At 44.6% G+C, this 26,569-nt stretch overlaps 1 protein-coding gene across 5 annotated transcripts in view; it reads right to left on the bottom strand.

Moving 5' to 3' along the window:
• Positions 1 to 26,569, bottom strand: part of Pdzd2 (PDZ domain containing 2) — a 362,844-nt gene that overhangs the window by 243,198 nt on the left and 93,077 nt on the right. The gene's annotated exons all lie outside the window — the stretch shown is intronic.

Below are 26,569 nucleotides of genomic sequence, written 5' to 3'. Positions count from 1 at the left end.
TCTGCATTACAGACGCACACTGTTCAGTTTTCATACACCAAGTACGACCACAAACCTAACGACTCCTTTTTCCCCAGTGTGGCTCATTCTATCCTACACTCAGACTGTTTATCTCTGTCTGTCTCTGTCTGTCCCTCACTTTCTCACTTTCTCTCTCTCTCTCTCTCTCTCTCTCTCTCTCTCTCTCTTTCTCTCTCTCTCTCTCTCTCTCTCTCTCTCACACACACACACACACACACACACACACACACACACACACACACACACACACACACACTTCCCTAGAGGAAGACCTTGGGAACACTGGCCTCCTCTCCAAAGTTGTTTGAGCAGCAGAGAAGTGAGAAATCAATTAGCAGGATAGCTTTCATCACTATACCATCAAACACAAACCCAACCAGGAGGCTTTGTGTGAAGACCCCCCTAGAAGATAGTAGAGAGTTTCTGGATCAGTTTTTACCGGTTGGGAATAATGTTACCTCAACTGAGAATGCATAACTTGGCCGAGAGAGTCAAAGGAAGTGATATTCTCAACATTGTATTAATGCATTACTTCAGCCAGAAGCATTTATTTGGAATGCTAAGGCTGTCAGCTTCAGGCTATTCAAAATTAATTTAAATTATCATGGCTATTTGCTTGAGATGGGAATCAAATTGGAGAATTATATATGGTAGACCAAAGTGCATATGGCTGTTGCAATGGGTCTCCACAGCCACAAATCCTGCTTGCTGATGACCTGGGCTGATCTCAGAAGGGGACGCTTTTACATCATTGTATTGAGAGACAGTGTCTATATTTGAAACTCAGATTCCAAGTCTCTCTCTTCTTAGGGGCACTGTCAACATTTTACTGGAAGAACCATGTTTTTCATAGTATAGGTTGAGAACGGAAGTGTTTTGGATTTCAAATGTTTTTGGATTTTAGAATATTTGCATATCTATATATCTATATCTATATCTATATCTATATAATGAGAGATCTTGGAGTAGGGCCCAACTCTAAAGCTGAAATTAGTTAGGGTCCTTTATATCTTATATATGGCATGATGATAACTTTTCACTATTGTTCATTATTTGGACATGAGACAAAGTTTCATGATGCGGCATATTCTACCTATGGTGTCAAGTAGTACTCTGAAGTCTCAGATTCTAGATCGTTTTGGATCTCGGATTTTTTCTGGATGGGGTACTTGTAAGATGATCTAACTTTTCTTATGTCTTGAGTTATCTCAAATCACAGCATGTAGATGAGAATGCTTGTTTTCCTTGCATATAAAATTTTCCAAGAAAATTACATAGAATAAGAAGCTGGAAGAATTACTGGAAAATTCTCGATTATAGTCATGCAACTAAAAGGTTAGGTAGTAGGGTATGGTAGTGCATGCCTATAATTTTGGCACTCAGGAAGCAGAGAAAGGAGATCTGGAGTTGGAGGACTGCCTGGACTATATAGTGAATTCCAGGGGATCCTGAGTAATATAGACCCTGCCCCCAAATAAACAAACAAACAAAATAGTTATGTGATGTGAACTTTTGAGAACAAGACTGTCTTTGAGGCTGCCCCTACCCACTCAAAGGAATGATTTTCCCAACCCCACCACATCTCAAGGTAGGTTTCTAGTTCTATGTTATCTTTTGATCCCTCCCCTTGGCCAAAACTGATTGGATTACAGATAGATAACTGATCCAAGCTGAGCCAATTGGCTAGGCTCATCTCTGATGTGTTTTGCTTTGTTTTGTCTTTCCTGGGGCTTGAACTCTGGGCCTGGGTGTTGTCCCTCAGCTCTTCAGCTCAAGGCTAGAGCTCTATCACTTGAGCCACAGTGTCACTTCTAGCTTTTTGGTGGTTAATTGAAGATAAGAGTCTCTTGGGTTTCCTGTCCAGGCTGGCTTTGAACTACAATTCTCAGATCTCAGCCTCCTGAATAGTTAGGATTACAGACATGAGCCACCAGTGCCTGGCTCATCTCTGATATTTTAACACATTACTTTTTTTTGGGGGGGGGGTGGGCGTCAGTCGTGGGGCCTGAACTCTGGGCCTGGGTGCTGTCCCTCAGCTCTTCAGCTTAAGGCTAGCACTCTACCACTTCAGCCTTTTCAACCACTTCCATCTTTTTTTTTTTTTTTTTTGCTTATGTGGTGCTGAGGAATCGAACCCAGTGCCTCATGCATGCAAGGCAAGCACTTTACCACTGAGCCACCTTCCCAGCCCCAACACATTACTTTTGAAAACAATAGAAGGACGAGTCTATTTGCATTTACGCTTTTGCTTAGGGATTTTTTTTAGGTTTCTTTTGTTTCTTTTAGGTAGTTAGAATTTTGAAATGGAATTTATTATAAGGTTGGATGTAGTCTTTCAAACTGAAAAGGTGAGGTACAACAATACAGCCAGCCGAGGACGGTTGAAGTTAAGGCAGGAACACTGCATGAAAGCCAAGTATTCCCTCTCCAGTCCTAAACCTCTGCTCTCTAGGGATCAACTTTATTTTTGGCATGATGTCTTTGCTCCTTAGCAATACAGCAGGCAGAATATCACCACCCAGAGTCCCTAATGCAAAAGTGATAGCTTTGCCACATGCCAAAAAGTAAGTCCATCTCGGTCTTCATCACAGTATTCCTCTGAGCTTTGATGAGATTGGCTATCTCAGGACCATCCACATGAACTGGGTAGGGAGGGGTTTACTATGTTGAGGGCTATGGACTTACCACGTATTAATTTCCATTCCAAGGTGGATGATTTTCTTGGAGGGAGGTACTGGGGATTGAACTCAGGACCTTGCACATGCAAAACATATGCTCTACTACTACACTACAACCCCATTCTTAGTTTCTATTAATTTCTACTTCTTTTCACTATACTTTGGGGGTAAATTTGCCTCATTGGAAGTATATTTCCAATGTCAAGTTCAAAGCTTGGTTCTTAACAGATATCCAATAAATGTTTGCTGAATGAATACAAATTGACACCAGGAAACAGTTCTTCATTCCTTTTAAGCCTGGTTTTCTTCAATCAGTTAAAGAACATTTTTCCCATGATATGTTTTCTATTTTTCTATGTATGTATGGAATCATCTGAAATGTGACAAATACCTTGAATCACAGGTTATTAAAATTTTAACTTAAAGAATCTTTAAAATTCTTATAAATAATTGAGTCTGCAATGTGTCAGGAGCTACACAGAAGTGGGAAATACTTGGACGATAAGACATTGTATGTTTGAAGAGATTTCTGTTGAGACAGAGACACCTTCGAGATCATGCCACTTAACTCTCCTATTTCATAAATGTGAAAATGGAGAATCTTAAAGGTCTCTAGGCCTGACGGGAAATGTTTTGATTTATTCATAAGAGTTGAATGTTTGTGTGTGAAGATATTTTTCAGTGGAAGGTGTTACTTATTTTTTGGTCAAAGGAGATATTGAGTCTTTGTACATGGGTGGATTATCATTTCTTTGATCTTGCTTCTTCTTAATAGCTCTGTGATTATGTGGACGATATTTGCTAAGCTTTTGATTTATTTGGAGCCAATTAAGATGTGGAAACTCACTGCACACTATATTGAAAATCTCTTTCTGGTGGCTCAGGATTAAGGTCATTTATTATTGACATGATTCTGACACTTCTCCCATTGGCTATTATTACTCGCTAAGTCACTTCCTGCGAAGACTGGAGAATATTTTTCCACCTTGGATGGCATGGTTTCTATTGACTTTCTCTGAGACAAAATGGAATTCAGAGAAGAGAGTGAAAGGGATCATTTATCTGTGTTTATGGAGAAAGAAGGTAAGAATTTTCTTTGATGGGGGAAGCCAGTTGGCAATGACATTCTACTAACCTTCTGCAGGGGAGACCTATTGTATGTCAGGCACTGAACAGAACTAACTCAGAAGGGGCAATTCTCTGATTATCAGGGGACACACCTGCTGTAACTGGTCCCAAGAGTTGGAGAGGCATCAAACCATGTTTAAACCTTACTTAGACATTCTGTTACAGTTGAGTAAAATTATTCACACACACACACACACACACACACACACACACACACACACACACACACACACACACACGCAAATTCAAGGCCTGGAATGTAATTGAGTCTGTCAACGTTAGTCCTAATAGTTTCTCAGTTAGCAGTTATTGAGCTCTTATCTTGATTTGGGGATACCATTAAAAAGGCATGTTTCTACTCCTGAAAGTATACTTGACTTCTTCCAGTGATCTATCAGCACCACTGTAAGTTTCAGGTGCTATAGACAATCCTATGACTAGTTGACAAACATTGTATTTTGGAGTTGCAAATACCAATTTATTATCTTTAAAATAATAAAATCTATAAATAGATAAATAGATGGACCTATAAATAGATAAATATAAGCTATAAGGTTTAAAAATTATCTATAGAAATACTAATTCTTTCAGTCTGTGTGTGTCAGTCCTGATGTTTGAATTCAGAACCTAGGCATTGTTCCTGAGCTTTTCTGCTCAAGGCTAGTGCTCTACCACTTGAGCCACAGCTCCACTTGTAGCTTTTTGTTGGTTAATTGAAGTCTCTGGTCTTTCCTATCCAGGCTGGCTTTGAAACATGATTCTCAGATTTCAGCCTCCGTAGTAGCTAGAATTACAGGCATGAGCCATCGACTCCTAGCCAGAAATACTAATCTTTATTTATGTGGTGGCTGACTGGATGTGCCCATGAGACAGAATTCCTTCGTCTAGTTTATTTCATGCCAGATACTGTACAAGGCTAGGGAAGAAAAGATGCACAGTCCTGAGAAGGCTGAGCTGCCTGGAGTAAGTGATCACCAAATCAAGAACTAGCCAAGTGAGTGTTCCCAGGGACCAGGAATCATGCACCAAGGAACAGGATGGGTTCTGGAAAATGAGGCTTCCCGTGATCTATGCTGGGCCTTGGGGAAATGACAAAGGCTCCTGTATAAATGACAGAAGGTGACAGGGATGGCCTCATCCAGCCTTCTGGTTTATACGTGAAAGCACAGGCCAGATGCAAGTCCCTGCAGCTTCTGTGTCTACAACTGAGAGATGGAAGAAGAGGAAGAGCAGGAGGAGAAAAGGAGGGAAGGGGAAGAGGAGGAAGAAGACAAGGAAGAAGGAAAGAAAGAAGAGGAGGAGGAGATGAAAGAGGAGGGAGAAGATCAAGAAGAAAATGAAGAAGAGGGGGAAGGAAGATGAAGGGGAAGAGAAGAAAGAGCTGGCAGCCATTTTGAGACTCTGATCCAGGAAGATGATGTGTCTCCTAAAGCCTGGCGTATTCATCCAAGTACCACAGCTGGGGAGGAAGCAGACACGGAGAGGGGCTCTGAATGTGTTCGCTCAGTCACGGCTGCTGCGTATGAGAAAACAGTAGGGGATCTGAAAATCAAAATGAATGTCAGGAATGATTTCGGTTCCTCACCTACTTCTAAAATAGATCTGCTGTGACCTGAAATGCAGAAATAGGTTTGTGAGTCGACAGTTTATGATTGTTTACCCAGAGTGTCAGACTCGGGCTGTTCTGGATTAACGATACTTCTGCAGCCCAACTATGTCAGTTGTCAAAGCCGGTAATGACAGGGGACAGAGGGCGTACATGGGGTCGAGTACACTTCCACAGTAGCAATTCCACACTTCAAAACAGTTGTTTCCTATCAGATGGATAACTGAAAACAACAACAACATCTGCCCTAATGGCCAGGAGATGCTGAGATGTCTGTGACCACCCATAACCATCAGACCACCCACCAGCCATCCACAACCTGCAGGCCACACCCCCAACAGGCCGCCTGGGTTAAGAAGTTCTTCAGTTACGCGGGAGCAGCTTGTTGTTCATTCATTCGTTTGTTTTTAAAGGACAGTTCTTTTATAAATCTTTTTTTAGAACAACTACTGGTGCTGGCGCTTTGGGGTATGGCATCTACTTACTGTATTTAACTTCTTTGCATGTAACTGCACAGGATGTGACCTCATCATTAATTAACAAGAAGTCAAATATTTATAATAGCCAGTAATGCACTCTGCTATTAGCTAAGCTGTCGGTCCTCAGGGCATTTAAAATCTTAGAGACTCAGTTTCCTGATCTGCTAAATGAAGTGGTTTTGATGAAGTTTCTTTCCATCTCCGGCCACTGGAGCTGAGCTGGTGAGTCAGGAATGGAGTTGGGAGTCTCATTAAGATGCACATTCACAACACATGGAAGTTTTAAACAGCGGAGGAGATGGGCCAAATTGCTTTATCAGACTTTGAGTATCTGCCAAGACAAAGACAAGGGGGCCCCAGGGGTAGTTTTACATTCATGTGCCTACAACCCCAGCCCAGCTCTTCTGAAAGACAAGAAGAAATGTATCCAGCTGCATAAAAGCTCTTTGGTGCAACAGAAAGAGCCCACGGTTCATGAAGTGGTGGAGGAGCTTGCCTGGTGGGTGGGGCGCTCAGGAAATCCCTGTTTCCACCAAGGCCCCACAGATTCCAACTTGGCACAAGTCTGAATGATGTGGGGACTGGCTTAGACCCCTCCCCACCTCCTCTCACGGTGGTGCCTGCTTGCAGGACTCGGAGCCGGAAGGCCTGATGCAGAGGGAATCCTCAGAGGAAAAGGAAAGATCACGAAGCACAAAGGTTCAGCCATGTGCTTCTCTGAGAAGCTCCCCATTTTCCCAGGCTTTCCTGTGGGAAAGGCCTCAGACAATGGGAAGGCAAGTCAAAGTCCATGGGAGTGAGAGAAAGGAAGAAGAATCCTCATTTGACCTCTTCCAGACGTAAACTCAGAATGATGCAGAAACAAAGTGCCGGTGCTGGTAGCTCATGCCTGTAATCTTAGCTACTCAGGAGGCCGAGATCTGAGGATCGAGGTTCAAAACCAGCCCGGGCAGAAAAGTCGAAACTCTTACTTCCAATAAACAACCAGAAAATCGGAAGTGGCTGGCGCTGTAGTTCAAGTGGCAGAGCGCTCGCCTTGAGCTGAAGAGCGGAGGGGTAGTGCTCAGGCCCAGAGTTGAAGCCCCATGACCACCACCAACAACAACAACAAAAAGTAAGTGAAGCTGGGTGATGCACGAACCTTAACACTCAGTGACTTCTAGGCTATTTCTGTGTCCTTTGGACCTTTAATAGAAGTACGTGAGAGATATGAAATAGAGAGAAGAGAAGAGGTGGCATGTATAGTGAGGAGAGAGGCTGGAAAACATCCAAGTAGGTTCCATACTGGGCATTCCCAGAGTGACCCTAGGAGAGGCCTGGAGAAGTGAGAAGATTGCAGCACTGTGGCTTAAGATCCTGAAGTTTGCAAGGTTGGGCATGATGGTTCATACCTATAATCCCAGCTTCTTGGGAGACAGAGATAAGAAAACTGGTGCTGGGCTGGGAAGGTGGCTCAGTGGTAAAGCGCTTGACTTGCGTGCATGAGGCCCTGGGTTTGATTCCTCAGCACCACATAAGCAAAAAGAAAAAAGCCGGAAGTGGTGCTGTGGCTCAAGTGGTAGAGCGCTAGCCTTGAGCTGAAGAGCTGAGGGACAGTGCCCAGCCCCATGACCGGACCAAAAAAAAAAGAAAGAAAGAAAACTGGTGCCTAAGACATGGGTAAAAGCAGGAGATTCTATGGGGAAAACAAACTAAAGGCAAAAGGAATAAGGATGTGACTTAAGAGGTGGAGTGTGGGGTGTTTGCCTACCAGTGCCTAAACAAACAAACAAAAATCCTTCAGGGGCTGGGAAGGTGGCTCAGTGGTAGAGCGCTAGCCTTGAGCTGAAGAGCTGAGGGACAGTGCCCAGGCCCAGAGTTCAGGCCCCACGACCGGACCCTCAAAAAAAAAATCCTTCAGTTTCAGAGGTGTATAATATTAAAAAGACATGCGGGCAAGCCAGAGAGATTCTCCAAGGTGACCTTGATCTAGGTGACTTCCTACCATCCGTGTCTTCTGAATTCTGAATGCTGTGGGCACAATGAAAGGTGCTCACTTCCCTGTGCAGACCTGTCTATCAGCAAGAAAGCTCCCTTACTGATCTGCCACTGGGAATCTTTACTACAATGTAGCACATTTGCATTGGCCCAGTCATCATGCGATTTTCCTGAGGGCAGAGTACAGAGAAGGCCACCCTGGGAACAAGGAGCACAGGTGAGCCCAGCAGGACCCAGCTCAGGCAGCCTTGGGCACGCTTAGCCCCATGCTGCAGCCTGGAGCAGGCACGTTGCAAAGGAAATTGTCTACATAGCCAAGGCAGTCCAGCACTGCTCTGGACAAGCACCTGTTGCTGTTCATGCACACCTTCCCCAAAGCATCAGTGAAAGCCAACTTCAACTCTTTAGGTTACCGATACAATCTCATTTTAGTCCATTCTCTCCAAGGTGACTGATTCCATTTTTGGATTCTATATTTTTTATGGATGATTTTTTTTTAAGTTTGATAGTACTGGCTACTCAATACAATAAGGCCTTTTTTTAAAAAAAAGTTATTAGTTTATATGAGCTATATGGAGGGAGAATTCCATTGTTACATTCTCATACAAGGTATGTTTTATTTACAATTTAATACTCAAAATAGAAATGCAGTCTTTCCCTACCTCCCTCCCTTTCCTCCTTCTCTCATTCCTCCCTCCCTTTCCTCCTTCTCTCATTCCTTCCTTCCTTCCTTCCTTCCTTCCTTCCTTCCTTCCTTCCTTCCTTCCTTCCTCCCTTCCTTTTCTTTCTTTCCTTCTTTCTTCTTTTTCTTCCCTCTTTCTCTCCTTCTTTCCCTTTCTTCCTTCCTTTCTTTTGTTCATGCATTTATACTGGAGTTTGAATTCAGGTACTCTATTACTTGAACCACATCCCTCTGTCATTTTTACTTTTGCTAATTTTTTTTCTTTTTTGTTGTTGTTGTTGGTCCTGGGGCTTGAACTTGGGGCCTAGGTGCTATCCCTGAGCTATTTTTGATCAAGGCTAGCACTCTTCCACTTTGAGTCACAGCACCACTTCTGGTTTTCTGATGGTTAATTGGAGATAAGAGTCTCATAGACCTTCCTGTCCAGGCTGGCTTTGAACTGTGCTCCTCAGATCTCAGCCTCCTGAGTAGCTAGGATTACAGGCCATGAGCCACCAATGCCCAGCTCACCAGCAGTGTTGATCTGCTCAGCATGGTGCGTGTGAGTGCTTGAAGGAGGCAGGGACGAAAGGACAGAAAGGACAGAAGTCAAGTCATAGAAAGAAAAGCCAGGGGTATCCTAGTTCCCTTTTCCACTCCTGACCTGGAGCCCCACTAAGCAGCCTTATGCTACTGAGACTGCAGACAGCTCCAGCTTCCCTGCTACACAGATGGAAGAACAGATTGACCAGGGACCTGGGACTCCACTGACAGTCAGAGTTCAATGCGTCCATGATGTCACTCGGCAAAAACCTATTTCAGCTTGGAAGGCAGGTTGTCATCCATTAGGTAAAGCCTCCCTCCAGGAAAATAGGATATCAGAGTAACAAATACACTAATCATGCTCTGTAATTCTAGAAAATGTAAGCTCTGGGCCCATCTTTGAGAGGAGAATCCAGGCAGCTGACTATGTTCTGATTAAAGTTCTGGAACAGGAGTCAGAACAGAACACAGCGCCGAGTCCTGCAGAGAGAGGTGCCGTGGGAAATTTATGTTTTCTGGCCTACCACTGACATGGGAAATTACCAAGATTAGCAAAATGGCCATTACCTGCCACCCACCAAGTTCCGCTGAAGCATTTCTAACATGCTTTAAGAGCCTGGCTGGACAACTCCAAGGGTAGCATCATTCTCCTTGTGGTGCACAGCATGTAGGCGATGCCAGGTCAGAGTCTACAGGCATCATGTGAAAATAATGGAAGACTTGTTCTCGACTTGCAATCTCACATCTTTTCGCCTGAGGAAGTGATTAAAAACTTGGCCCATCTCCCTGATGCAGATGTGCGTGCCCCCATGCCTGGCAGCCCAGGTGCTTGATCTGCTCAGTCCTGTTGTTATCCCGCCTTCCCACGGCTCTCCAAGACAGCATTTCAACGTCTACCCAAAGCCCTTTCCCACCGGAAATGAAACAGAAAACAAGATGCCATTGCTTCTGTCTCAGGTCCCATAAGATAAACAACTGGTCCTGATGGCAAGAATGACTCCTTCATTCAACAAATACTTGATGAATGCAATAAATAGGATAGCTCTCAGGACTCTCAGGACTTCAAAGTATAAAGTGGTCTTTCCCAAGCCTGGTTGGGCCTCAAAATCACCAAGGCCTATTGAAGATAAGCCAGACATTCTTATAGATTCCTGGGATCATGGTGGTGTGCAGGTAACTGTTATTTAATTAATTAAGTCACTGGTGGTATGGGGTTTGAACTTAGAGCCCCACACTTAGTAGGCAAATGTTCTATGACTTGGCCATGCCCCAATCCCTTTTTGCTTAGTTATTCATCTAGGGTCTCATACTTTTTACCTCAGACTGCAATCCTCCAACGTACAGCTTCCTGCATAAATGAGATTACATGGGTACATCCTTGCAACTGGCCCTAATAACTGTACTTTTAGTTTCCATTTTAAGTAACAGCACCCTAGAAAGTATTGGTCAGAGAGAAGGAGAGGGGATGATAACTCCATGGCTGAGGTTGGGACTACAAACAAATTACTTCTCACATCCTAAGGTCTCAGCAGATCCTTCATTGCCTGTTCATGAAGGGGTGTGGATTTAGCAAATAAGAATAGACAGTGCCCAATTAAACAGGAATTTCAAATAGATAATAAAGCATATTCGAACGTAGGTATGCTTCAAATATGGAATAAGTCCTACTATCTTTGCAATATTTGAGATATATTGACATCAAAGTATTATTCATTTATCTGAAACTTTGGCTTAATTGAGTAGATGTTATGAGGTAAACCTGTACCTACCCTTTGCTAAAATGAAGCTCTTAGCGCCTCTGACCTGCATGCCTTGTCTGCCCCATGTGACCCCTGGAATCTGAGCAAGCACCCCTTGCCCTCCCACACCAGGCCTTCACTTGCTCCCCGAGACCTCAGGCCACTCACCCTGTGCAGGTACAGGAAGTATAGTAGCTTTGGATCATAGCTTTCACCTCACTCAAAACCTTTCTTCCTGACTACTTGCCACTTCAGCATCTGGTCCCATGTGCCCACCTCTGCTGTTCTCAGCCCACCTGTCTTCCTTGGATGCCTCTATTTGCACAAATCCTCTATATCCTGGCAGCTGACTCTATAGAATCACCCTCATCACAAGAAGATGTCTGTTCCACATAACACAACTGTTTTATAAGGAGAAATATGATCAGGAAAAGGGAAATGCTTGAAAGAATCTAAGAATCGCTGATCCCAGGACCTTAGCTTTTTGCAATCTTTCAATTTCAGTTACTCTGATTATGTTTGTTTCATGTGCTTGTTCTTCTAGGTAAGATTTTATTTCAATAAAGTTTAGCAGTTTTTGAACATTGTTTGAAAACTACTAGCATATGCAGTTGGCAATCAATTCTATGAAGCACAAATTTTGAGTTGTAGAGAATACTGCGTTGTCTAACTAGCATCCTTGAAAAGCTTATTGTCTGCCAGAATTTTTGCTAAGGGATGTAGCCATCCTCCTCCACTCAATGGGTGCCTCATTGGTCAGTGGTAATGTCCTGTCCATGCCGGAAGACCCAGCACTGGCCAATGAGTCAAGAGAGGAAGCTGATGAGGTCTTCTGGAATATGCGCTTAAGCATCAAGATGTGATGGTCCTTTTCTTTCTCATCAAGTCTACTGAAAAGGCAGGAATTGCTGCTTACCCCCTGGGATACCAGCCAGAAATGTAGCTTAAGGCTGAGAATGACAGGGTGGGGAAGAAAATGGAACTGGAACTTTGATGACACGTGGACATTGTGGGACCATTTAATACTTTGTCTGCAGAAGCTGGTTATGGTGAAATTGCAATAGCTCGCATCCAGAAAGCATCCTATTCTATCTATGCTTCTCTTCTTGGAGCTGCTATGAAAAGGAAATAGTAAGTAAATTTAAACTTCTGAGATTTTCAGCAAGAAAGCTGGATCTACCTTCCTTTATTTCCATCCCAAAGGGCAGAGATAAGTGCTCATCTTCATTTCTTTACAGATACTAGTTTTCCCCTTGCTTTGACTTAGAATAAATATGGTTCTATTTTAATGTCTGTTGATGAAGTATGGAAAAGAAATGTACTCCTCCCTCTGGCAAAACCTCTAAACATCCTCAGAACCACAAGAAAAACACATGTGCCTATGCTGTCTTACACATTTGTTTTAAACACAGGCAAAGGCAGAGGCCGGAGTCCCTCAGGCCTCCTCAGGCTCAGTATCACGTGACAGAGCCCTTGGCCAGGAGTGCCCACTCTGCCCTCAAGGGCTTCACTTTCCCCACCCACTTGTCCTCCAGTGATGACAACGCTAGCTGCAAGCTGGAACTCTGGAGACTTTCTCCCAAAGCTGCCTTCTTTTGTTTCAAATATTTCCAAAACATAAATCAGTTCTTTAGAAGAGGCCTGGCCACCTCCTTTTTGCACAGGGACTCTAGAAAAGTGAGTGTGCTTCTCAGTGGCTATAGTAAAGCCACTGGAAACTAATGATACCTTCAGTCTACCAGAGAAGACACAACTCAATGAGTGGGTGGCTCCAAGCTGGGGCTCTAATGCCAGTACAGCAAGACAGAAATGTAGGAAACCATGAAAGGAAAATATAATACTGATTAATCATGGAAACTAATAAAAATAAACATGTGGAACTGGAAAGGAGATGAAAACAGACATACCCAACAGAGGCCAATTTATTCTATAAATATTTACTGAATGCCTACTGCCTTATGCCAGGCATTGCCCCAACTGGCTACAAGTACAAACTGAACAAATTGTTTTTGCCTTCAGGATATTCACAGTTTTCCTGGAGGCAGACATACAAATAACTTAAAATGAAAGTTAAAGGATGTGGGAAATAGGGGTGCTTGGAGTCATTTGCATAAAGTAATTGGTATGGAATTCTCACACCGGGTGAGAAACAGGGTGAGGCTGCTTGCTAAATCCCCCAAAATCAACTGACCAGTTACCATGCCAGGTGACACAGAGACCAAGTCCAGTTGGGACTACTGGTCGACCTCGTGTTCTAAGTGGGTAGGTAGGTGTGGGGGGGTGAGCCTGGACAGGCAGGTGAGCAAGAACACACATGGTGAGCACACAGAACTCACCAAGGATCTCCTAGGGTGATGACATAGGTGGGACAGGCTACATTTGAAATCTAGTCTGTCCCTAGCAGTTTGACTTTCTTCATGTAGACGACACATTTTGGTTGTTGGTGACTATGGAATGATAGAATCAGATTTGTGACTTCATTTTAGAAAAATACCAACTGGTAAAATGTTCTCCATAATAACAAAATGATTTTGATTGTTGTTTAAAAATGTAAACAGTCACTGGGTACTGGTGGCTCACATCCATAATCCTAGCTACTCAGGAGATCTGAGATCTGAGGATTCTGATTCAAAGCCAGCCTGGATAGGAAATGTTGGTGGGATTCTTACCTTTAACTAACCACCAAAAAGCCAAAAATGGAGTTGGGCATCAAGTGGATGAGTGGCAGCCTTGAGTGAAAAAGCATAAGGGGCAGTGTCCAGGCCCTGAGTTCAAGCCTAAGTACCAGCACGCACGCACGCACACGCACATGCGCGCGCGCGTGCGCGCGCGCACACACACACACACACACACACACACACACACACATTGTAAACAAAAACAATTGCTTTGAATGCTATTTACTAAAATCACAAATTTCATTTCAGGATAGGTTTGGGGGGCATACTCTTTCATCTTTATGTTTCTGGACATTCAACTATTTATGACATGCACTTTAGTGATTTAAAGAAGTAGCATGTGGGGAGTTTGGGAGGAGGGTGTCCTCACATGTAAGGAGCGATATGCTGACTGCCTGGACTAGGGGAGGGCAAGTGGAGACAACCAAAGAGGTGGGATTTGGGGTCACTTGAGAGCCAGAGCTGACTAGCATTGGTGACCACTTAGACCACTTAAGTTGATGGGTAAGGGAAACAGAGAAGAAGAGATGTAAGAGACTAGATCACTGGATGACTAGACCTGCACACTCCCCCAATACTAAGGCCTTTTATCTACGCTGGCTCTGTCCTTTGTCTCTGCCACTCCAGAAATCTAAATGTTGCCCTTTAGTCAGGACTCCCAACCAGCCTTTCCCTGGGCACACTGGCTATGCCAGCAGCGAGAACAGCATCATTCCTTCTCCACCCACGACAGCCCAGCACACAGTGCTCCTCGCATTTATGACATCTGAGGTCTGAAACTCCTGTTTAATCCCCTGGGCCTGGGAGTGCCGGGCATGTTATCAGAAGCTCCCAAACAAAGCTCAGCCTCTTGGAGGCAATTAAAACCTCAGCGTGGGAGACTTTTGGCGCCAACTACTTTTTCCAAATAGCAGGCTCTTACCACAGACCTACTAGTCCACTGGCTGAGGAAGACCAACACACTGTCCCGAGCCAAGAGGGAGAGATAGACTCCACACATACACTGCAGCTTTGTGAGTGCAGCTCCCCACGCTCCCAGTTGATGAGGAAAACATGGATCCCATTAGGAGGCTTGACTTGAGCCAAACAATTGTAGTATCCCTCTCATCAGACAGACTGGAGAAGGGGCCAATTTCCATTCGAGAAGCCAAGGGAAATGAGTGACAACTTTAGAACTGCGCTGGCTGGCCAAGGAGAAGGAGCTGCAAAGGAGAAAATTGTCTCTATTAAGTCAAATGCATCCTAACATAATGGGCTGCAGAATCCGTTCCAAGCCACCACACTTTTTTTGCTCCATCACATTAAGGTTTTTTTTTTTTTTCTCCTCCAACTCCATTTGTATTCTTAGTACCTAATTAAAAAGTGTGGGTTCACTCCCATTGCTGGGGTGGGGAGTAAAACTCAGGGAAGGAGTGTGCTTGTGAGGTTGGCACAGTACTACTTGAACCATAGCCTCAGTCCTTTTTGCTTTAGTTTGTTCCGTATGTGTGTCTGTGCTGATCCTGGGGCTTGAACTCAAGGCTTGGACCCTGGCCTTGAGCTTTTGTGCTCGACTTCTGGCTTTTTGCTCTTAATTGGAAATAAGAGTCTCATAGACTATCTGTCTGGGCTAGCTTCAAACCTTGATCCTCAGATCTCAGCCTCCTGAGTAGCTAGGATTATGGGCATGAGCCACCAGCACCTGGCTTATTTTAGTGATTTTTTTAAAAGTAGGGTTTCATGATTTTTGCACAGACCAGACTAGAGACTGTAGTCCTCTATTTATGCTTGCTGTATAGCTAAATGATAGGCACCATGCACAGCTGTTGGTTGAGATAGGTTTCAGGAACTTTTAGTTTGGTTTTGCCTTGAAGAGAAGTCCTATTCATCTTCCTACCTTCCTTGCTTGCTTGCTTGCTTGCTTGCTTGCTTCCTTCCTTCCTTCCTTCCTTCCTTCCTTCCTTCCTGCCTGCCTGCCTGCCTGCCTGCCTACCTGTCTGCCTTCCTGCCTTCCTGCCTGCCTGCCTTTTTTCCTTCTTTCTTTCCTCTCACCCTCCCTCCCTCCCTTTCTCTCCTCCTCCTTCCTTACTCTCTTCCTCTTCCTCCTCTTTTTCTTGTGCCAGTATTCAGGTTTGAACTTAGAGCCTTGCATTTTGTTTTGGGGTTTTCACTCAAGGCTGGTGCTCTACCACTTGGACCACGCCTCCACTTACCATTTTTTTCAGGATAATTGGATATAAAAGCCTTTCAGATTTGTCTACCATAAGTAGCTTCAAACCTGGATTCTTAGATCTCAGACTCTTGAATAGCTAGGATTATAGTCATGCGCTCCCGATGTCTGGCTCACTTTTCATTTCTAAAGTTCTACTTATATATACATTGATGTATGTGTGTGTTAAACAACAACAACAACAACAACAATTAGGAAGCAAAGTAGCTAAAACATTAATTCTGGAGGATGAGACTGGCAACTTTTTTTTGATTGTTGTTGGTTGTGGGGCTTGAACTCTGGGTCTGGGCACTGTCCTTGCGCTCTTCAACTCAAGGCAAGTGCTCTACTGCTTGAGCCACAGCGCCACTTCTGGTTTTCTGGTAGTTTATTGGAGATAAGAGTCTCAAGAACTCTCCTGCCTGGGCTGGCTTTGAACCTCGATCTTCAGATCTCAGCCTCCTGAGTAGCTAGGATTACAGGCATGAGCCACCAGCGCCCGACTTGGCATCTGGTTTTTATCTTATTTTAGTTTTTCTACAGTGAACATGGATTATTCATGTAACAACTCATCTTTCAGCACAGGGGTGAAGGAGTACTTTCTCTTCTGATGTCTCTGACTCACACCTTTCTTCTCCTCTCAGAGTCTTCTTTAATCTCCCTGCGGTCCTGGCCTCCCAGGTTTTGTTCTCTGCGTAGGACGGTGCTGAATCCAGACCTACCCCCCAGGCAAGCAGGATTCCAGGGACCCAGGTAATGAGAGCAGGTGAGCAGGCTCCAGGAAGACAGGCCCCAGCTCAGCCCACATCAGGCTGGGCAGTTGCCAGGATCTGGCTCTGGCTCTTTGCCCTGGATGACTCAACAGAAGACCAGCTGGGAAACACAGGAGTCGTGACCCAGGTGACCCTGGCGCCCTGTGGATGGGACCCCTTCCCTCCAGTTCTGATTTTCACGTCCATCCCTGTCATTTATAGAGCCCTGTGATGACTCTCAACACCTTCATGTCACAGTCCCATTGCATCCTTGCCCCAGATGGATGCCTTCCCAGTGCTTTGTCCAGCGTCACACAGCAAAGCCAAGTCAACAATCCAGGCATTAATACTACATTCCAGGCTTTTCTCACTAGACCATACTGAATACTTCATGAGACCTCAGATTTGCCACTGTACATTTAAAATTAAACAAGCTTCCACATTCTCATGATTAAATAAGTTCAAGATAGTCTTTCTGAGTTAAGAAAAGAGGGCTGCCAGCCCCAATTTGACTTGTTCAGAATCAGCTTACAGTCTCTGCAGAACAGCAGATGAAATTCCACCTTTTTTCTCCCCCGGCTACATTCTCCTCCCGTGAGAGGCTCAAGTGTGTGGGGTGAAGATCCCTGCTGATTCTGTGCTGCTTCACAATGGGGTTCAATTCAATTCCCATAGACTGGGCCTCGAGTCCCACCTGTTACCCCCAGAGTCCCCTCTTTCAGGACATGGGGCAGGAAGAGCTAACACTCCGTGAGACCTTAAGAAGCAGACAGTAGATGGCACCTCTGACTACTATGGCCCAGTTCCTGTCCAGGGCCTACAGAGACTTCTGGTTCTTCTGATACTGATGGAGGCCTGGTTCAGTGCCAGTGTGATCCTTCTAGAAAGAAGAGGAGGCCATCCAGGAAGAAGTGCCTATGAAATCATAGGGGGAAAAAAAAGGCAATGAATGCCTTCCTAAGCCATGCTGACAGAGCCTCTGAGACACGAGGTTTTGTGATTTCCCAAATCCAGGATCTTCTCATGTGGTTCTTGCAGGGCAATTACTCCGATGCAGGGACCAAGCGGTCAGGGCTCAGGCCACCAAGACCACCTTTGTTGATTAACACTGGGCTTCCTTATCACAATCTTGGTATCAGGGTTCCAGTGCCTAAAACACAGTATGTTTGAAAATGACCCATTGCATCTAAGCACCCTTGTTGGAAAGGCTGATGAAAGGGAGCTGGAAGGAGTCAAAGCTCACACCGACAGAGAGAGAAGGAGTCATGTTCACTCAAGCTTCAACTGCCCTGTGACCTGGCTGGCAGCTCGTTCTCCCTTGGCCCTGTGAACCACTTCCAGGCTTTTTTGGTCTATCACCATTCTTGTTCTTGCTGGTGAGGAAATGACCTAAATGGTTTCAGTCTGGGACCTGGCTCCTCTACTACCTGTACTCTCCCCCTTGTTAACTTAGATTTCCTGTTCATGGAGGCTGGCCAGTCTAACAGCACACATGCCAGACCCTCTGACTTCACTCCACACCCTCTGCCTGTCCACACCAGGCAAATCCACATCAACTTTGGTGGCCTTGGTATCTGCCAACACCGCCCATCAGCTCAGGATGTAAGGGAAGAGAAACAAGTCAGTGCCAAGGAATGGACAGCATGCACTGACTCACTGTTAACTAGTGATGGGGGTAAGTTTAGAGATAAAACAGCTATGCACAGAAGATGTCCCAATACACCCAGCAACATCCACGCCCACGGAGACCCCCACCCCCACCCCAAGGGTTCTTAATAGCTACATAAATATTAAAATAGTCACACACTCCCTCCATCGCTCTCTGCTTCCTCTGTTGTTAAACCCAGAGTAGCAGAACTCTCCATATAGTCACCGAGGTTTCTAGTTCGTGAACAGCCAAGGATATTCTCTTCATCCCCCAAGAAGCAACCTTACATCGCGCTTATTTGCACAACCAACGGGTTCTTCTCTTCACAAATTGCATCATTGCAGTGTTTCTATAAATAGAAGCCTCCCTAATGATTCAATTACACTCTCTTCTTTAAAAAGGAAAAAAAAAAAAAGCTGGCACATTTTCAAGCCCTCAAATCCTGCCAAAAAGAAAAAAAGGTGCAATTAAAATATTTCCAAAAAAAAAAAAGTAAGAGATAGTAAAAAGATAGAAGACAAAACTCAGAGCTAGAGCTGAGCTGAGGATACATGTTCACCATACCCGGATGGCGTTCCTAAAGTTGTGGCTGTAACAAAGCTAGGTGTACAGCAGAGCACCTGCGCCGGTTTGGTACCCTGCAAACTAAGCATCTCTCTGAACTCAGGAGTGTTAAGAGTGCTCCCAGCTGTGGTACTGGTTTTAGGGTGGGCTATTCACTGCTTGCTATTAGCTTCTCCCTCAAGCAATCTGGCCTGGTCCAAGAACTCCCACAACCCTCAAGTCCAGAGGTTAGATCTGAGAATTCTGCTTCTGTTGACAGTTTCTGGCACGTTCCCGCCCAACTGCCCGTGATAGTTTAACAGCAGTTAATGATCTGGTCACTGGAAACCAGGGTTGTACAGGGGTTACCTGGGGCGGCAGCTATTTAGGATGAATCCCCTTGCCCCAGACAAGACTTCAAATGCTCTTTTTCAATGCAGATGCCTGCTGTTCAGGTTCAGTAGCAATGGACATTCTCTCTCAGGCTCTCAGTGCTGTTCACTTGGCTCCTTTAGCTCCCGTTGCCTGCCATCTCTCTAAGTCCTGCTCGGGAAGGTTTTCTTTGAACGTGTGGGAAACGAGAGTGGAGATGGTGTCGGGCTCCCAGCTTCTGACACCACCGGTTTGCCTTAAGAAACTGTGATTAAACGAAATTATCTGACATTTGCTTCTTCATCCTCTTTTCCTTTTCCTTCCACAAATGGAAGGGGCTCCAAATGTGACCTACTTTCCCTTTCCTTGTGATTATGCAGAACTCACAAAGCTTACTCCTTCAGCCTGACTAATATTTTCAGTGACATGCTTTTCATCTTTCAGAAAAGAAGAGTCCACATCCGCCTGCCAGAGCGCATAAGCCTTGGTGAAATGACCAACAAAGACAGATGAGTTACAATGACTTTCTCAGGACAAAACAAAACAGTAACACAATCTGGACCCAGTCCCTTGGAAGTAATTCCTATTTAGGCTGAAAGTTTTTGTCAACAAGAATCAAGATGTTTATTGATGAGTTAAGTGACTTTAAAATTCCTCCAACCAGCCCAAGCCTCATCAGAACAGATGCGGTGGCCTAAGCCTGGATCCTCCCACTCAAACTCTGCATTTCGCATTAAAAATGAATCGACTTCTTCCAAATCATCAGTGACTCAGAACAAAACAAGGTTTTCAAGGATCAGGAGGAATGATTTAAAAATAAAAAATGTTAAGCAACCAGCTTGGGAGGAAACCTAGGTCTATTCATCAACATTAAGTCAGTATTGACTTTTTTCCTTGCTATTTTTTTTTTTTTTTACCTTGGAGGCTGCACACTTTTGTGATATTTGATCAGCTGTCCTTTTCCAACACTGAAACTCCAAATTACAAGTGGCAATTAGGAAACACTTGCTTGATGACTTTAGAAATGTCACCGCTGGCCCTGAAGTTCTGGCACTAGAATTCTAGTCCAAAGCTTCTCTTTTATCCTCAGGGAGGTGAAACAGAGCCTGTTAAACGTTTATCAAATTGTTCAAAGGAATCAGACTTGCGGCCTTGCCTTCCCACTGCATTGCTTCTGTCCATGTTAGTTCTACTTCCTACCACATCCATGTTGTCCCTGCAGTACTGAGTTAAGTACTGGGCCCCAAGGGGCAGGAAGATCATTGTATTAGAGTGAGACTCACTAGCCATGATCTGAACTTAGCCACAAGAAGATATAAATACCCAGCTTCCTCCCCAGGGCCTGGGGGAAACTTAATTCCACTCCCTGGCCCCTGCTGTTAAATAAATAGTTCATTCATGCACTCCCTCATTCTGAGTGTTTACTGAACAATTCCTTCACTCACTCTGTTGGCTGATGGGGGTTAGGGGTAACACTTTGCTGAGCATATTCCATACCAAGGTGAACAACACAGACAACATCCCCACCTTTAGGGAATTTGCGAGAGTGGTGATCAAGACAAGAATCATCATAGGGAAAGTAGAAGATCCTGTTGGTTCTCACCCTGCACCTTCCCCTCTCCCTCTGTGACATCTCTTGTCCCTGCCCAGCACTCCAGGAATCTCTGTTGCAACTGTGACTTGAAGAACTACCCAGTCAATTTAGCTTCATCACTGCTGAAGGCCTGGTCGAGGGCTGAGTTCTAAACATCAAAGTCAGATGTAGCTCAGGCTGGTGGCCGGCTGGTTTTCCCTTCAGACTTTGACCAGCCTTCAGAGGCTTGAGTGCCAACTGATTGCCTATATTACTCCTGCTGATATGGAATGTTCTTAGTGGAAGTGCTTAACTCCAGATCCTGGTTCTGTGTGGTGAGCACTTTGTCCCTACCTTCTTATTTTGGCCTTTACAAGGCCAAGGCTGGTAAGGAAGTAGCTATTACATAGCAATGGTCTGATTGGTCTCAATTTAATACATGGTCTTCAAATATGTTACCAAAATTGATCTGGCATTTGGGTTTGGTGGTACCTACCTATAATCTCAGTTCTTTTGGGAGGTAGAGGAAGCAGGATCAAGAACTCAAGGGCAGCTTGGGCAAAGTTATCAAGACCCTATCTCATCAATACAAATTCAAACAAAAGGTCTGGGGCCATAGCTCAAAGGGTAGAGCATTTGCTTTGGGTTCAATTCCAGTACTAGAAATGAATAAATAATTAAGCACATACATAAGGAAATGAAATTAGCAAGGAATCTCCCGGGTCAACATTGGACCAAATGGAAGTGGTTAAACAACAGATGACATAAGGGACCTGGATAATTCCTCCTAACAGGAATGACAAACAAACTTGAGGGAACCAGACAGGAGCCATTTTCTCAGGCTCAGGGGAGAGCCTTCCACAGGCAAAGGGCTTGATGAAGGCCTAGCCAGCGGCTAGGCTGCTTGACTCCATTGTGTGACCACTGCCCACCACATCAGCTCACATCCTCAGTCTTCCTCATCAAAACCACCAATGACAAGGCCGTCGGCAGACTTTCAATAGCTTTCATCTTCTTTCAAGCAGAAAGGCAGATCTTTTCTAAAACAGTCAGAATGGGTCCATTTCTTCAAAAGCTCATCACACATAGAGAAATGAATACAAAGCATGGAGCCATCTAGTTTGAAAGATCAATAGAAAAATGAAGGTCTGGAAGAGGTAAATAGAAGCGAAAGATTTGCCACTGAATAAATTCTGAGAGCTACCTGGTTGTATAAGGGTCTTCATCAGACTGTTTATCAAGGTGTTTATTGCACAGTTACTGGGTTTTTTTTCTGATATTTTCCTTCTTGGTGTTTTGAGGTGGGGTCTTAACAAGACTTACTGGCTTTAAACTTGGGACCCTCCTGCCTCAGCCTCCAGATGCTGTGTGTGGTCTTCATTCCTCTGGCTGTCTCTGGGATGGCTTGTGAAAAGCTCACAGGGTTAAACGAGAGCTTCAGGAACTCATTTGATTGGGAAGGCGTGTTTAGATTGCTCTATTAGCATCTCTCAGATGTACACATCTGGGTTTCACATTGTGAAACATAATACTATTAAGACATGTTTGGTTCATTTGTTTTTTTTTTTTTTTAACATAAAACAGTGTCCAGCAAAAACCAAGTGGACAAAATAATCTCTCTCTTTCTTTTATATTGTGTTCCCTTTGGTGCATTAGTTTGAACCCAGGGCTTTATACCTACTAGGTAGATGCATCATCACATGACACATATTCACAAGCCTTTTTTCTTTTTTTAAGGTCCCAGACCAGGACTGGAACTCAGTACCTGACACTTCCATCCATTGGCTAGTACTCTACTAACTGAGCCATGACTCCAAACTCATCATAGCCCATTTTTGCTTTTTTTATTTTTCAAATAGAGTCTTCAATTTATGCGCAGACCTGCCTGGACCACAATTCTCCTGTTTATTCTTCCTTGGTAAGCTGACAGGCATGTGCCATCACCCGGATGTGGCTGGTTGGGATTGGGGGAGGGTGTCTCATAAACTGTTATTTGGTTGGCTTCGAACCTCCTAAGCCAATCCTTCTAAGCTTTACCTTCTGAATAGCTAGGATTGGCCATTTAATTGTGTGTGTGTGTGTGTGTGTGTGTGTGTGTGTGTGTGTGTGCTCGCGCGCGCGCCAATAATGGGGCTTCAACTCAGGGCCCTATGCTTCTCCTTCACCTTTTTGCTTAGGGTTGGTCCTCTTCCATTTGAGCCATACCTCCATATTCCAAATTGGTTATTTAAAAAACCAAACAATAACCTGGGACTAGACACACACTCAAGGCTCCGGCTGCCACGATCATCTTTCTTACTCACAGACTCTGAGGTCATCCCGAAGGCAAATGGTGATGTTGGTCTTCACCAGCCATTTCCCTGAGGCCACATAGCATGCAGTCAGCAACGCAACGGACAGAACTAAATCATGGCTGTGCACCCCACCACAGGGCTGCCCCTGCTTGCTTGGAGATGGCTGGGGGACAGCTGATTGTTTTGCTGCTGCTCAGAATACACAGCTTTCCCCAATCCATCCCCGCCCCCTCCAGGGTCATATTTACTCCAGCTGCATTTTTTCAGAGAATGGAGAGAAGGAAGAGTGGAAAAGAGAGGGAGAGAGAGAGAAAGAGAGGGAGAGAGAGAAAGAGAGAAGGAGAGAGCGAGAAGGTAACAGAAAGAGAATGGTAGTGGTCAGGAAATTGCTTTTGTTCTTTATTATAAGTGAGATTACTATCTTAAAAATGCTTCAGTTATGATCATCAGAATTATCTGGTCTCTGGCTGGAGGCTGAGGCTGCAGACTAGAGGAAACTGACAGGAAGGGCGCTGTCTACGAATGGACAGGTACAGCTTCCTCTCGGGGGCTCTGAGGCTCTGCACCCTTCACAGCAGTGTGTCGGGAAAGCCGGGTCCTCAGAGGTCCTGAACCGACAGAGTGTTGGCTGTAATTAGTGGGGAGCTGCTAGGAGAGAAAGAGCCATTGGCCATGGGCTAGAGAAAAGCAGTTTAGTCTCTGCCCTCTTTCTTTGGGCAATTCTGAAGCAATGGCAGCGATCTTACCATGACCATCCTAGAGAGCAGGCTGATGGAACCCGTGCTAAGCAATGGTGAATAGAAAAATCCAGATCACGAGCTTGATTTAGCCTGAGTGGGAATATTGACATATGAGGAGTGGGTATTATTTGCTGTTGTTGTGTTGCTCTGTGTGTGTGTGTGTGTGTGTGTGTGTGTGTGTGTGTGTGTATGTGTTTGCAGAACTCAGGGCTGCTAGCACTTGACTATTTGAGCACTGCTTTTTACTGATTCATTTGGAAATGGAGACTCCTGGACTTTTCTGTCCAAGCGGGCTTCAAATCATAATCCTCTAGATCTCAGCTTCTAGAGTAGCTAGTATTACAGGCTTGAGACACCAGTACTGAGTTTGTTTGTTTGTTTTCCCCCCTCCAGGAATGAGGAGAATTGTGTTTGTTGTTTGGATCTTTAATGTCTACAGATGGGGTTTGACTATTAGCAGCTCATCCTAGGAGGAACATATCCCAGAATTCCAGGCAATGTTTGGGGTATCTTATCTAGAAGCAAGCAAGCAAACAAACAAACAAAAAAAAACCCATGACTTTCAGCCTCAAGACATATTTCCTACCCCTGAGATGTGGAAGTTGGAGAGGCAAAGTTGAAGATGGGGAAAGGGAGGAAAATAAGAAACTGGCACCACAAACCTATGCAGAATTGTGGTTGCCTAGAGAGTCCAAGTTGTTAAGTCTTAAGGAATGGAAAAGGAAAGTGTCTCTCAGTCTCCTTGTTTGTTTTAGAAGGGATGGGGAGCAAGTTTCATTACTTTATCATTCAGCCATTCTTCTCTGACTTTCTAAGGTCAGGTCTCCCTCTTCCCGCCCCCCATCACTGTGTGCAGTGCTTTCTGGATTTAGCTATTTGGATGCCTTTCGTTAGCTCAGAGCCTCAGGTCACTCAGAGATTCAGGCTCTCCACTATGACTTGTCACATGTTGAGCTTGCCTTTTATGATCACAACACTGCTGTCTTGCCTTTATTTTCAAATTCTCTGATGGACTGCTTGCAGTTAGTTGGCTGTTTGCAAAACTTGAACCAGGCTTTTTTTGCAGCTGGTGAAGGGCTCACCTACAGGGGGCACTCTACCTCCTCACTGGTTACTGAATCCTCATGGGGACCGCTCCTCTGTGTATTTATTGTTGACTTGATTCTCTACAGGCAGAAGAGGGACGTGGAGGCTACCTCTTGTACCTGCTTGCTAGCTCAAAGTTTCCATGTTCCTATTTTCAAGTTATATTTACACACACACACATACACACACACACACACACACACACACACACACACACACACACACACACACACACACACACACACACACACACACACACACACACACACACACACACCATTAACATTTGTATAAAGAATTTGCCAAAGTGGTTCTTTCCAGAACATTAGCTGCTCTTTGTGGTCAGCTGTTGTTTTGTGGAGGCTCCTACATTTCTGTATTGCTTTTTGATCTGTCCTAATCAAGAAACCACATAGCCATTAAGGGTGAAGCTCTGAGGCTGAAGGAGGCAGCCTGTGGGGAAAAGTTTTCCTTGGGAAGCCATCATCAGCCTGGTAGCCTGGTACAGAAGGCCAGTGGGTGCAGGGCCTGGAGCAGGTTGGTATAATCCTGAGATCTTCTGAGGTCCATATGCAGGGCCTCTCAGCCTGGGAGAACAAGGATGATGCCATCATAGTGACAAATCACTAGCCCTCATTGGAACAAAGAAAGACACTTCTGATCTCAAACACCACCCTAATCACTTGAAAAACTCACTTTCTTTGTTACCTGCTGTACGGAGTTCCACACTGACTTTAAACCCAGTTACTCCCATTTTGTTCATGGCTGAGGGAAAGTGTATGGAGGGGAGGGGGCAGGAGGGAGGCTGAAAACGCCTGTAACATGTCAGGCTCCAACTGGTGGGGGGGGTGGGGGGAATAAACACAGCAGGCTGGGAAGGCTCTCCAACTCAACACCACATCTAAAAGCGTCTCCCTCTCCCAGCCCTGTATTATTTAATGCTCCCATCTGATGACCGTTGACTTGTGGCCTGTGACTGTACTCAGAGAGCTGTGTGTACAGCCACCGGGACACATGGCTTCTATCGAAGTTTATGTATCCCTGTGGACTGGAGAAGAATGTCCATTTCCTTTCTCAATTGTGGTTTTCCAACTTTGTGTGTGTGTGTGTGTGTGTGTGTGTCAGTGTGTATCTTTTACTATGTTAGGACCAGAGTTTGAACTCAGGGTCTCATGCTCTCAAGCTATAATGCAGATGAACCCTGAACTAATTACATCTTGATGAAAGAAACCAGAGACAAAAGGTCATGAGTGTCTGGGTGTCAGTGGCTCACACCTGTAATCCTAGCTACTTAGGAGGCTAAGATCTGAGGATTGGGATTCAAAGCAAACCTGGGCAGGAAAATCTGCAAGACTCTTATTTCTAATTAATCTCAGAAAATCAGAAGTGGTGCTGTGGCTTAAAGTGGTAGAGTACTAGCCTTGAGGGAAAAAGCTCAGGGATAGTGCCCAGGCCCTGAGTTCAAGCTCCACCAATGACCAAAAAAAAAAAAGAAAAGAAAAGAAAAAAAGTCATGAGTGGTATGATTCTGTTGACAGGAAATAGCCACAGTGGGCAAATCCATAGAAACAGAAAATTAGCGGCTGTCAGGAAGAGGAGGGGAGGGGAGGAAAGTGAGGACTGGTTGGTTAATAAATATAGGGTTCCCTTGGACATGATGAGAAACTTCTGGGACCAGATAGTAATGATGATTGTACAGCAGTGTAAAGCTGTGTGATGGCCAAGAGAATGGGGCCATCTCCTCAGCTAACTACACTGCAGCAAACTCCATCTAACTTTTACAAATTACCAAGTAGAGTTCTATTTTCTTACCCTGCTCATGACTTTAAAAATTAGCATCATCAGGTTGTACGGCAGCCATTG

This window comes from Dipodomys merriami, unplaced genomic scaffold, assembly GCF_024711535.1.
Source record: "Dipodomys merriami isolate MVZ:Mamm:240054 unplaced genomic scaffold, mDipMer1.0.p SCAF_30, whole genome shotgun sequence".
In the NCBI taxonomy this organism is placed as follows: Eukaryota; Metazoa; Chordata; class Mammalia; order Rodentia; family Heteromyidae; genus Dipodomys; species Dipodomys merriami.
Note: the sequence above shows the minus strand (reverse complement) of the source record. Positions and strands in the feature narration are given on the sequence as shown.